The sequence below is a fragment of the Triticum aestivum genome, chromosome 2A, assembly GCF_018294505.1.
Source record: "Triticum aestivum cultivar Chinese Spring chromosome 2A, IWGSC CS RefSeq v2.1, whole genome shotgun sequence".
Lineage (NCBI taxonomy): Eukaryota > Viridiplantae > Streptophyta > Magnoliopsida > Poales > Poaceae > Triticum > Triticum aestivum.
The window spans coordinates 497,792,240-497,806,933 of NC_057797.1; positions in this window are offsets into that span (position 1 = coordinate 497,792,240).

Here is a 14,694-nt window from a genome sequence, read left to right on the forward strand (position 1 = left end):
CCTGTAGGCCTTGGATCGCCGCACTATGCAGCGTGCCTCATTTGGTCCTCCGGAAGTTCCTGTCTAGTTAGGTAGGCCAGGAATGGTTCTGTCCATGGGGCAATAATGGCCATTATTTCGTGGGCTGAAGGTGTTATTTCGGTGGCGGAACCTCCGATTATGTCAGAGAGTTCGGTATCGGGTATTTTGGCCGGGTCCGGACTGTTGTTACCGGTGTCCCCTTCCCATGCTACAAATGGCTTGAAAAGCCTTTCCAGAAATATGTTGGGGGGACCGCGTCGCGTTTTGCACCGATGCGGGCGAGGATATCCGCCGCCTGATTGTTTTCCTGAACCACATGGTGAAATTCGAGTCCCTCAAACTGAGCTGACATTGTTACGACGGTGTTTCGATAGGCCGCCATCTTCGGATCCTTGGCGTCGAAATCTCCGTTTATTTGGGATATTGCGAGGTTTAAATCCCCACGCACCTCCAGGCGTTGAATACCCATGGAGACTGCCATCCGAAGACCATGCAATAGAGCTTCGTATTCGTCTGCATTGTTGGAATCTGTATACAATATTTGCAGTATGTACCGAACGGTATCTCCGGTTGGGGACATCAGGACGACGCCAGCCCCTAGACCGGCCAGCATTTTAGAACCGTCGAAGTGCATGATCCAATTGGTGTATGCGCCGTACTCTTCAGGGAGTTCGGCCTCCGTCCATTCGGCGACGAAGTCGGCCAGTACTTGCGATTTAATGGCTCGGTGAGGTTTGTATGTTATGTCGAATGGGAGGAGCTCAATGGCCCATTTGGCAATCCGGCCTGTAGTGTCGCGGTTGTTGATAATATCATTGAGTGGCACTTCCGAGTCTACTGTAATCGAACACTCTTGAAAGTAGTGTCGCAGTTTCCGCGATGCCATGAATACCGCATATGCTATTTTTTGGTAATGCGGGTACCGTGATTTTCATGGAGTGAGGAAAGTGGATACATAGTATCCTGGCTTTTGAAGAGGGAATTTGTGTCCGTCCGCTTCCCATTCGACAACGAGCACCGCGCTTACAACTTGATGAGTTGTCGCAATGTACAACAACATTGGTTTGCCGATGTTTGGCGCGGCCAGGATCGGGTTGGTTGCTATAATGGCCTTTATTTCTTCCAATCCAGCTGTGGCCGCGTCCGTCCACTCGAAGTGTTCGGTGCGCTGAAGGAGGCGATAAAGGGGTAAAGCCGTTTCTCCCAAGCGGGAGATAAAGCGACTTAGAGCCGCCACGCATCCAGTTAGCTTCTGGATTTGTTTGAGGTCTGTTGGGGTAGCCAACTGTGACAACGCTCGGATTTTGGCCGGATTAGCTTTAATACCTCTACTGGAGACAATGAATCCCAGGAGCTTTCCGGCTGGTACACCGAAAACGCATATTTCTGGACTGAGCTTGATGTCATATGTTCGGAGGTTGTCGAATGTGAGCCTCAAGTCGTCTATCAAAGAGTCAACGTGTTTGGTTTTGACGACCACATCGTCTACGTATGCCTTTACTGTTTTGCCAATTTGTTTCTCCAGGCATGTCTGAATCATGCGCTGATATGTTGCGCCGGCGTTTTTGAGCCCAAAAGGCATTGTGTTGAAACAGAAGGGACCATATAGTGTGATGAATGCCGTTGCGGCTTGGTCAGATTCCGCCATCTTGATTTGGTGATAACCGGAGTATGCGTCGAGGAAACACAATGACTCGTGTCCTACGGTAGCATCAATGATCTGATCGATGCATGGGAGGGGGAAAGGATCCTTTGGGCAAGCTTTATTGAAGTCTTTGAAATCGACGCAAAGGCACCAGGATTTGTCCTTCTTTGGTAGCATCACCAGGTTTGCTAGCCAGTCCGGATGTTTTATTTCTCTAATGAATCCGGCCTCCAATAACTTGGCTAGTTCTTCTCCCATGGCCTGTCTCTTAGGTTCGGAGAAACGCCGAAGAGTTTGCTTGATCAGCTTGAATCCCTTTAGGATATTGAGGCTATTCTCGGCCAGCCTGCGTGGGATTCCTGGCATGTCTGAAGGATGCCAGGCGAATATGTCCCAATTCTCGCGCAGGAACTCTCATAGTGCGGCGTCCACTGCGGGGTTTAACTATGCCCTGATGGAGGCTGTTTTGGTGGGGTCTATTGGGTGGACATGGAATTTGACTATTTCATCCGCTGGTTTAAAAGAGGTGGACTTGGATCTTTTGTCGAGTATCACATCGTCCCTGTCCACTGTGGAGAGTAGCATGGTTAACTCCTCGGCCGAGAGGGCTTCGCATAATGCCTCGAGGGCCAATGCCGCTATTTTCTTTTCGGCGCGGAGTGCTGTGTCCGGATCACTGGCGAGAGTGATGATTCCGTTGGGCCCGGGCATTTTAAGCTTCATGTACCCATAATGTGGTACGGCTTGGAAGATTGTGAACGCCTCCCGTCCTAAAAGAGCGTGATAGCCACTGCTGAACGGGGCCACTTGAAATGTAATTTCTTCGGACCTGTAATTGTCCCGCGTGCCGAATACCACATCTAGTGTGATTTTCCCAGCACAACGTGCTTCCCGACTGGGGATAATTCCTCTGAAGGTTGTGCTACTTTGCTCGATGCGGTTCCAGTCTATTTCCATCTTTTGAAGGGTTTCCTCATAGATGAGATTTAGTCCGCTGCCGCCGTCCATCAGTACTTTGGTGAGTCAAAAGCCGTCCATGATTGGACTGAGGACCAGTGCGGCTGGTGCTCAGGCTGTCCGGAATTTGGGTTCATCACTGGCATTGAAGGTAATAGCCGTGTTACTCCATGGATTTGTTGCTGCTACCTGGCAGATTTCGGCCATGCTACGGAGTGTTCGCTTGCGCCTATTATTTGATGCAAAGGTCTCGAACACTGTTAACACCATATTGTTATCCACTGGATGGTGCTCTGTGGTATGTGGGATAAGAAGATCCTCACCACTTTTGGCCACCTGCCGGAGTATCCAACATGCTCTAAGGCTGTGCGTTGGTATTATATCCGTCGTGCTATGAATTTTGCAGGGTCCGTTGAGCCATCCCTCCAGTACGGTTCCTTGCCCAGTAGAGGATTTTTGCTTTTGGGTAGTTAACCCGGGTGTATTGTGATAATGCACCCTTTTATTTCGGACTGGGTTTGTGTTCAGGGCCGGATTACCCCAAAAGTTTGTTTCGGTTTTCTAGGCACTTTCCATCGCACAGTACTTTCGTACTATGGACGCCAAGTCAGTGAAGCGTGTTATCTCACGGCGATTTATGGCGTTAAGGATCCCTTGTCCGTGCAATTATTGCAGAAAAATAAGATTGCATCTTCCTCGCGACAATCCTTAACCTTGTTCATCGCAAGGAGGAATCTGGCCCAGTAATGATCTGCTGTTTCCTGGGGCTCTTGCCTGATATGGGAAAGGTCGCTTGTGTTTGCGTGGGTGGGTGGAATTGAACCCAAACCCCTACCCAATCTGGGATCCAGGGGCCGAGGAGTTTCTGATTTTGGAAGTTCCGGTTCCGGTATGTTACCCGGTAATCCTGGTCCGCTGCCTGACTCTAAGTTCAGGGATTGGATGTTGACCTCCCGCGAACGGGCGTCCGGCTTGGAGAGCTCGGGAATCCGGACATAGTTGGTCCTCAAGATAGAGGAAAGGTCGCCGCATTGTTCCTCCACCACTGCAATATGATGGGTGACCGGTGGAGAGTTAATCTCCCTTTGATCGGGTTTTAGCCCAATCCGATCATAGTCCGTAGCGACTCCCAAGGCGGCGATGCGATCCAAGAGCTCGTTTAAGGAGGAGAGCTCCATTGGATCCATCTGTTCGGCGAGTGCCAATTTGACGTGGAGGCTGTTTTCGATGACCCGAGAATTCATCGTCGGCGCGGCGGCCGAACAGGCGGTCATAATGAACCCGCCTAGTCAGAGAGTTTGGCCGACAGCCAAAGCTCCCCCAACAGTAGTACCGTCTTTAAAGACTATACGAGACATGCTTCCTTCTGGCGACGGCACAGAGGAACTCTCAATGAAAGCACCAATGTCGGTGTCAAAACCGGCGGATCTCAGGTAGGGGGTCCCGAACTGTGCGTCTAAGGCGGATGGTAACAGGAGGTAGGGGACACAATGTTTTACCCAGGTTCGGGCCCTCTTGATGGAGGGAAAACCCTACGTCCTGCTTGATTAATATTGATGATATGGGTAGTACATGAGTAGATCTACCACGAGATCGGAGAGGCTAAACCCTAGAAGCTAGCCTATGGTATGATTGTATGTTGTCCTACGGACTAAAACCCTCCGGTTTATATAGACACCGGAGGGGCTAGGGTTACACAAGGTCGGTTACAAAGGACGAGATATACATATCCGTAGTGCCTAGCTTGCCTTCCATGCCAAGTAGAGTCCCATCCGGACACGAGATGAAGTCTTCAATCTTGTATCTTCATAATCCAACGCCGAAAGATATAGTCCGGCTGTCCGGAGACCCCCTAATCCAGGACTCCCTCAGGGGCCATTACCTTGCCAAGGGAATACTGCTTCTCAATGGTGACTATCTCCTCAAACTCGGTCTTAAGCCTCACATAGGTGCCAATGAGAGTTCCTGGGGTAGGCACGGTGGGGCCCTTGCTGTTCTTCCAACTTCCTTTGAGGAGTTCGTCCGCCAACGTCCTCAACTCTTTGGCCAATGCTTGTTTCTTGAAGTTCTTCATCTCCATGGGTTGGCCCGCTGACATGGTCAACTCGTTGGTCAGTGCTCGCTTCCTGGAGATCGCTGTCTCCAGTGGGTTATCCGCCGGCAACTCTTTGCCTTCTGCTCCAGGATCCATCAATGAACTGACAAACAAAAAGCAATCGAAAGGAAACCACAATCGCAATGAAAACGGGAAAACAATAGGATGTGAGAATCGGTCGGTGCTTCGCAAAAAGAAGATTCTTGGAATGAAAATATAGCAGCTTAACTGATTCGCCCACCTTTCCTTCGTCGGTACAAAGGAAAAATGGCAGAAGTGAGTAGCATGGAGTGAGGTTTTCTTCAAGAAAGGGAAGAAAGGGCTTGAACGAGCGTTCTAGTGAAATGTTGGTTGCTTCATCCAGTCCAACTTGGAGGCCACCTTACCACTGCTGGTAAAGGTGTGGGTTTTGTGATATGACGGGTCATGAAGGCCACATCGGGGTTACAGGTGAGTCTCGACTGTAGCACCTCGCTGTGATTTGGTGGATGGCACGCGGGCCCGGATGCTTTGAAATGTCCCGCATGTAGATAGAGCGCCTAGTCATATAGGAGTGCTCAATATTGTGCACCGCGACCAAGGCGGAGAGGAAAATGAGAGAACTACGTAATTAATGCATGAGTTTAATTAGGGTAGTTTTGTAAAGTATGAGATACATTCCTCCAATCGCAAAATGCCTTGGTTCATGAGATTTGAGATTTGAGTCCTATAAACCGGAAGGGAGGGAGTACTGCACACGGTGTAGTCTAGTCACTTGTTGAAATCTCTAGAAAGGCAAATACTCCTTTCCGGTTTACAGGGCTATACTACTCCCTCCGTCTAGGTGTGTAAGTCATCTTACGAAAACCAAATAGTCCCAAAACACTTAGGCGTGGTGCATTAACTTCTACCTTGTTTCTTGTTTCTTGACATATCAACCAATAAGAGATGAGAGGTGTGCATGCTTTTAATGACTTGCAATGGCTAGTTCATTGGATGCAATGCTACTAATTAGCAAATAAACATTGGTGACCCCAGGAGGAAACGGTGCTAAGAGCGTGGAGCTATGCAGAATGAGTATCAACCAATGGATAATGGAGTTTAATTGTTAAACCATAGCAATTTTGTCTCATGCAAGAGCCTGGCTAGTATTCCAAGGAACCGCACCACGCAAGCGTTCACAACTGCCACGTTCGGGTTGTGCTTGGCTAGTCGCCTCTTCGAGAAGACAAACAATAATGATGTTACTCCTACTTCTACAGTATCGGATCCACTTCTGCATGTCCGTCCACCTCGTGCGGGAGGGATAGCGAAAGCTTCAACTTACTGCTCCTGCCTTTGCGTCTATGACAGGTGGGCCCAACAGGTGGTTGGCCCTCCTGTCATGCAGCCAAAGGCAGGTTCAGTTAAGGCACCAGAGCTCAGTCCGCGAGGGAGAGGGCGTTGTAGTAATCAAATTTCTCGGTCTTGTACGAGTTGACGAAGATAGGGGTTGCTTGCTTGCTAGGGTTGCCCACTACGTATATATAGGCCGGAGCCTCCGCGCTTGCTTGCTAGGATTGCTCTATTCACACACTCTCATCCTCTCCAGATTTAAACAAGATAGGGGTAGTAACACTGTCTTTCTTCCTTCAAAAAACACTAGCTTTCTATCCTCACCGCTGGTTACAGATCCGGACGTATCCCCCTCCGCCGGTGAAGGGGAGGAGGGGCAGCGTTTAGGCCGTCATCGACAGCGAGGGAGGAGACCCACTTCCGGCCGCACCGTTATCTCTGGCCGAGCGCCGGCGCGGGAGGTCCTCCGATCCCTTCGTCATTGCCAGTGGGCGGATCCGGCCTCCTGCCGCCCACCTATCCACATCCCGACGACCTTCAGGTATATCTTCGTTCAAAACCGCCTTAGCTCTACTTCCCCAGTTTGCTACGTCGTTGCATGTGCATCAGTTTCTACCTCTCAGCCCCTCTCGATCGGATGGTCCAACATCACATTTTTTTTCTATTGTTAGAGGTAAAGCTACTTCATGGAGTCGAATCTTGTACTCCCTCCGTTTGAAAATACTTGTCATTGAAATGGATGTATCTAGATGTATTTTAGTTCTAGACACATCCATTTTGATGACAAGTAATTTCGGACGGAGGGAGTACTTGGTTCAAACAAGAAATAAAGTGGGGGTGGGAGAATTTAGTATGTACATCAGACTTGGTACAAACAGGAAGGGAAGGGGGTGAAAGTAGTACAGACTGGTCATCCAACGGGTCTCTTGGCTGAAAAGGGAAATATAGGGGTAACGCTGTACACAGTGGTATGACCAGGACTAGATTTGCTATCCGCACATAGGAGTAGGTGGCTAGAGTGAACAAAAATGGGACCAACCCAGATATGTTTCTTGGATGTTTGTTTCTCGGGGCAAGAAACTATGAATCACCACTTTATGCCCCTGTTTACGTACATGGTGTTGGACTGCTGGTGCACCCACTGTCCCATGCCCTTATACCAAATATTTAGGCTCCGTTCGGAATAAAGGGGCAGAAAACATAGGTCTTGATGAAAATAGAGGAATTGGAAAGGAATGTAGGTATAAATCTATGGAACAACGAACCGGAGGAAACTCTCAAGAGAATGTGTTCGGATGGACTATGAAATGTACAGATTTGTTTTTTTAGAGTAGCATGCTTGGCAGTATGAGATGCTATTTATTTATTCAGCTGCACAGTGACTACTCTTGTCCTCACCTCATGTACCACACATAGGTTGATTTTTTTATTCCGGCAACACAACACAGCCACCTGTCTAACGCATGGCAGCGAGCTCCTGCCTCGGGCTTCCGCCAAAAAAATGAGTAGCGCGTGGATGTTTCTAATCCTATGGAATCAGTACTACCAGACCAGCTTTCCTGTGAAACACTATTCACCTTTCCCATGTTCCGAACGGTTGGAAGGGAAAGAATACCGTAGGAATTGTGTTCCTACGAAAATCCTGCACCAAACCTGTGAACCGAATGCAGCTTTAGCTATTCTTAATCTAATGTCCCTGGTAAAAATGAAGCCATGCCACTGTTATAAGCCATGACAAGTTTAGCCAAATGTTTTTTCCTGTAATTTTTTGAGACTCTGACTGTTCCTTCTGTGCCTTTTTGTGCAAACAGGGATATCCAATTCACCTGGTTGCTATGGTGACCTTTTGGTGCACTGCACAAAACTCTTCTTAAAAGAAATGACTTTTGTGTTGTTTAACTGGAATGTCAGAATGGAACAGTTGGTTCATTTTGGTGGAACTGCACAAAGGGAGATCTGTGTTCCAATCCTCATCATCCATATTGGCGCCATAACCTTCCTTTATGTAAGAATGATATTTAATGCATGTGTTCATATCTATTTCCCGACTGCCATGCGAAAATAATGCTGTTTTTTACTAGTACACTTGTACTCCCTCACTGACAAAACCAATTCTGAATTAGAAGGCCAATCATGTACTTGGTTTCACCAACTAGTGAGGAGAAGGAGAAACAGAGCATGAAGAGGAAGAAGAAGAAGAATAAACAGTGCCAAGGCAATCTTGCTGAAGCCAGAGGCCTCAGTCGAGGCCATTCAAGAGCTCCGGCAACGACTACCTTACATGTGAGACGATCCTCCAGGGAGCCCTTCCACTTCTGCTGTCTCACTTAATTAATTAGGAGTACTTATGTACCACTAATTTATTACTGCCTAATTTTCCTGTTGGAGTTAAACAAATCTTTAGTAGGACCCTATGCTGAATCATGTATGTGTGTATGTTTGTCTATGGAGGTGAATCATGTGGTGGAGCAGGGAGGGAATATTATTAGTGTCATGACATAATAGTGCTATTGTTTTGCATGTCAATTTATTGCAATTGGTTCAATGAGGCAATGTTTTGCGTATTGTCCATCATGAATTCGATGCTACTGGTTGAGTAATATGCTAGTGTCTTCCTATCCTTTCTCACTAAGCTAATGAAGGTTTCACCTTGTTCCTACTTGTGCAAACAGGGATCATGTTGTGCCAATCATACATTAAATGGAACTACGCCAAGGATGCTCCATTTCAGTTGAACTGCACAAAAAATTTGGGTGGTTCATTTTCTCAACCGTCTCCTTTCTCGTCTTCAATGTAGAATTTTGGCGAGATACATGACCAAGATGACTCAGTAAACTGGTTGGATGAAAGTAGTGTCCAAGTTGCTCAAACCTCCCTCGACACGAGGCCACTATTTGAGGATAAACCTACAAGCAAAGTTCAGATTGTCTGTGCTGCCTCTTATGTACTCGAAAGTTTACCCGTACAAGAACTAATTTTTGCAAGAAGTACCTCCGATTGAACACCATTTACCAGTCTGTACCCTAGGTAATTAAAGTTCGTCCATGGATCATATTGGCTGTGATCTCAATCATTTGGATGCATAAAAATACTGAACATGTATATCTGAATCTTTTTGTAAATTATGTATGAATATTGTCGTGTGATCTATCAATCATTTGGATGCATAGATATGCTGAGCTTGTGTATATATGAATCTTTTGAGTTGTTGATTGTGAATGTTGGCTATGGATATGAACGTGTCCTATGAACCTGAGTTTCATATGAATGTTTACCTTTTCTGTTGTATTTGTGTGTGAACTTGTTAGTATGCCTACTGTGGGGTATAAAACGTAGGTCTCTTATAAAAGTAATGTTGTGTCCAATTTATGTTTTCCCTTCTAACCACATTATATATATTTATATTATTACTATTATCGTATATTTTATAGAGACTTATATATACATTATAAAAACATCCCAACTTATAAAAGCAAATGTTTAACGGAAGTTGGCAAGGAAAATCCTGGTTGTTTTTGACTCACAGGCAAGGAAAAACCTGGTGATTGCGTAGAAAAGCTTGCGAAGATTTTAAGGACCAATTTAATAATAACGCGCTCATTTTTATTTTGAGCAATAACTCACTAATTTCTTAATTATATATATATATAATGTTCCTCTCCGGTTTATTTTTTGATATTAATTGCTCCTTCTAACATAACATTATACTCCCTCCGTCCGAAAATACTTGTCATCAAAATGGACAAAAAGGGCTGTATCTAAAACTAAAATACATTTAGATACATCCCTTTTATCCATTTTGATGACAAGTATTTCCGAACGGAGGGAGTATATATAACGAGCCCACCTAATATGTGTATTTCAAGGAAGTGCGAATGGGCTGGGATTTCTTAGAAAATATAAATGGGCCTGATTGACGCGAAATTATTTGTTCACTCAGCCCAGCAAATGGACTGTACATTCTAGAAAACATGGGTTAAATATATGCCACATTTTTGCAGGCTAACATGTGGGCCAATAGGTCGAAGCCTACGCAGGGCGTTGTCAACATGGTCAACAAATGATTGTGTCATCCACAGCCATTGGATTTATATCCAACGGCTGGCATGCACCTTCAATCTCTCGTCTTCTTCCTCCAGCGTCGCCGGGACCGCCTGGTCCGGCCTCCGGCGGCTAGCGGCTCTGCTTAACATGCATCGCTGCGAAGCGCTATCCCACCGCCGGCCAGGCTATCCCTCCACCCTTCGACACCTCCTGTTATTCTCCACAGACTACAGCCCCACGCCGCAATAGAACCAGTTATAACCCTTCTCCTCCTCTCAATCCGCGACTCCACTACCGCGTTTTCCCATCTCCGAGTCGTTCCCATCCGTGGCCTCGCCGTCGTCCACCGCCTCGTTGCATTCGGTGTGGCATGGTCAATAAACGAGAGTCATCAGAAGAGGACTTTACGTGGAGAGCCTAACGGCTGGGACCCATGAGGTCCATGGTCGCACGCAAGGAAAGTTCCTCCTTATTAAGCTAAAGAAAAATGTTTCCTCCACCTGATAGCTGGGACCCACCGGTTGTATCTTCGAACGGAAGGAAGTGCCTCCTTGTTTTGTGAAAAGATTATTCATCCCATTGACAGCTGGGACCCGTCAGATTTGGTGACTGACTTGTGGGCCTACTAACCGGACGTGTACGCATGGCTTTGTCAACTTAATCAACAAATTAATCTAGCAGCTAGACCGTTGGATGTTAATCCAACATCAGTGCTCCTTCTTCAACCTCTGTTCTTGCTCCTGTCTCCCGTGGGCGACACCGCGGCTGTGCTGCCGCGCACCCGAACTAGTGAAGTTTCCCACTCCTCTCCATCTGCGACTCCACTGCAGCTTAATAAATAGTAACGTCTTCGGTTTTAGCCCATTTTTCCATAGATTAACCAGGTAATTTTATTCTTCTTAATTAATCGACGAGGCACTTCTTTTGCCTCCGTTTCGAAAATAAATAAATAGTAATGTCTAACTGAGCCAGTTAGTTAGCTGCATACACTTGGTGTAGTAGGATCTTTATTTAGTTTGATGCATACACTTGTTCTTTTTTGGTAGCCCTTTTGTAATGATGGCTGATGTTTGGTTTGGAAGAGAGAGCTGCTTCTTCATTCTTCTGGCATGCTTACTGCTTCTGTTGCACCCCCAGCCCTGGTTGCCGCTGCTGCTGTTTTCAATGTACAATCAGTAGTATATTTCGTCTGTTGGTTGAATAGATGTGTTGTTGGAACGACAAACACAATGTTTTGGAAGTCGTTGCACGGTTCGATCCTTTAGTGCCCCATACCGTACGTAGCGCATACTATTTATCATACGGAACACATTTTTTTTGAAACTCGGAACACATTTTCCACTTGTTGATAACATGCAGCCCACTGATGAAGGCCCAATAGAGAAGCCCATAATTAACTGGAAGGGAGGCTCTCACATGAATCCAGCCTAGGTACATGCTCATGGTCCCCTAAACATAAATAAGTAAATAAATAAATAAATAAAGCTAAATGCTCATGCACCAGTTCTTTGGGAAAATAGGTAGCCCAGTATTTCTTTTTGAAGAATACCCAAGCTAGGCCTATTTGCTTTCTCTGAATTACTGGGCTACAAATCTTTCAAGACGAGGAGGGATGCATTCCGGCCTGGCTTAAGAGTATGGTCAATGTCTGTTAAAAGTAATATCAAAAGGGGTTGAAATTCCAAAAAAATTATAGCAAATGGGATATAAGTTTCTTTTTTTGTTTTTGTTCTTCATTGATATCTTATACGTATTTCATTGGATTTAACATCACATAGTACTAATTTATTTTTAAATTTGTTTTAGTATGGCTATTAATTTTTGGATTAAGAATATTTCGTTCCCCAGCAAAAATTTGTGAATTTTCAAAATTTCCCACATATTTAGTTAATTTTTTGACCCTGGTACTGACCAGAAAATGGCCAGTAATTCTCAAAATGGAAAAAGGGCTGCAATAAATTCCATATGAATTAGAAAATGAGTAAAAATTATAAAAATAATAGCAAATGGGCTGTACACACCACAGATTTCGAGGCTGGCTTGTTTACGCAAGGCTTTGTCAGTGAACACACGATTCTAGTAGCAGTTAGTGTTGGATGTCCATCCAACGGTCGACATGCTTCTTCAATCTCTGATCTTCCTGCTCCAGCCACCTAAACTAGCACCGGTGGGACTGGCTGCTCCCTCCTCTTGTGGCCCGCTATGATGTCGCGTAGGCTTCCCCGGCCCACCCTACTCCCTCCACTGGCCTGGCCGCACGCACTCAACTGCCTCCTTATTACGCGAAAAAAATGATTCCTCCCACTGACATCTGGGGCACACCGATTGGGAGGCTGACCTATGGTCCTACTAAGTTGACGTGTACACAGGGCTTGTCAACTTAGTCAACAAACGATTCTAGAAGCAGTAACCGTTGGATTTGAATCGAATGGTCCTGCTGCTTCTTCAATCGCTGCTCTTCTTGCACCAGCCGCCCAAACCAGCGTCGGGGAGACCGCCTGCTCCTGCCTCTAGTGGCCGGCTGTGCTGCCGATGAGGCCTCATCGCCCCCTACTACTCCCACCGCTAGCCAGGCCCTGCGGCGACGGCAGCCTCACACCGCAGCCGAACCAGTGAACCCTCGTACTCCTCTCCGCGTGGGCATCCACTACCGCGTCTTCCCTGTCTCCGTGTCGTCCCCTTCCTAGGCCTCGCCGTCGTCCACCGCCTTGGTGCTCTCGGCGCGGCGTGGTCAACGTGGTCAATGATATTCCATCGGAAGAGTACTATACGTGGAGAGGCTGACAGCGGGGTCCACGGCCACATTCTAGTTTTTTTGTGATTTGCCAAGTAAGTCGCTTTGTCAGGCCTGTTGGGCTGCAAATCTTTCAAGACGAGGTGAGCTTTCATTCGGCTGGCCGAGAAAATGGCCCATCAATAATGAGAAATGGGATGTACATTTTTAAAACACATCAAACCGGCTATTAGTTTCAAATATCTTTTTTTCATTTCGAGATTTGAAATTACATTAATTTTTATGCTTAGAGAATTTGTTGGATTTTATATTGATATACATTTATTTTTAAAATTCATTTGAATGTGAGTCGAAATTTCGGGATTAAAAACAGTTCGGACCGCACCGAAATATGCAAAATTTCATATAATTTTTTAACTGTGGCCACAATATGGGCTGTAATGCTAACAAAAAGAATACGGGCTCCAAAAAAACCTTAATAATTAGCAAATGGGCTGTAAATTATTAGAAATAATGGCAGATGGGTTGTATGTTGTTTTCCATAGATTTGAGGCTTTCCTAAAAAAAGGTTGACGCACAAGCAGTGACTATTGGATGGCCATCCAACGGCCATCGTGCTTCTTCAATCTCTGCTCTTCCTGCTCCAGCCGCTCAAACAGGCGCCGGCGGGACTGCCTGCTCCCTCCTCCCCGCGGCTGGCTCTGCTGCTGCGTAGGCCTCACCGCCCCACCGTACTCCCATCGCTGGCCTAGCCATCCCTCTACTCACCCACACCTGCTGTTATTCTCTGGCGATGGCAGATGAACCAGAAAACCCTCGTACAGTCGTACTCCCCTCCGCGTGGGAAACAACTGCCGAGTCTTTCCTGCCTCCATGTCATTCCCTTCCTAGGCCTCGCCGTCGTCCACCGCCCTGGTGCTCTCGGCGCGGCCTGGTCAACGTGGTCAACGACCGACATGCATCTGAAGTGGACTTTACGTGGAGAGGCCTACAGCTGGGTCCACGGCCGCACGCAAGGAAATGCCTCCTTATTATGCGCAAAATAATGATTCCTCCACCTGACATTAGGGACCCATCGACAGGGCCTCTGTATTTCGCGAAAAAACGTTACTGCCGCTGACAGCTCGGACCCACCAGCTGTATCTTCGCACGCAAGGAAGTGCCTCGTTATTACTCACAAAAAAATGAATACTCCCCCTGTTAGCTGGGACCAAGTATAGTGGCAGGCTGACTTGTGGGCCTACTAAGTTGACGGGGACGGAGGGCTTTGTCAACTTTGTCAATATGCATGATTCTAGCTCCAGTGACCGTACGATGTCCATCCAGCGGCCGTAGTGCTTTTTCAAACTCTGGTCTTCTTGCTACAGCCGCCCAAACCAGCACCGGTCGTGCCTCGTGCTCCTGCCTCCCGTGGCCGGCTCTGATGCGACGGAGGCCTCACCGCCCCCTACTACTCCCACCGCTGGCCAGGCCATCCCTCTACTCACCCACACCCCCTGTTATTCTGCGGCAAGGGCAGCCTCACACCGCAATGAACTAGTGAACCCTCGTACTCCTCTACGCGTGGGCATCCACTGCCGCGTCTTCCCCGGATCCGTGTCGTCCCCTTCCTAGGCCTCGCCATCGTCCACCGCCCTGGTGCTCTCGGCGTGGCGTGGTCAATGTGGTCAAGGAACGGCTTCCATCGGACGTGGACTGTACGTGGAGAGGCTGACAGCTGGGTCCACGGCCGCAGCAAGGAAGTGCCTCCTTATTACGTGCAAAATAATTATTCCTCCACCTGAGAGCGGGGACCCACCGGATGGGCCACCGTATTTCGCGAAAAAAATGTTTGCCCCTGACTGCTGGGACCCACCAGCTACATCTTCGCACGCAAGGAAATGC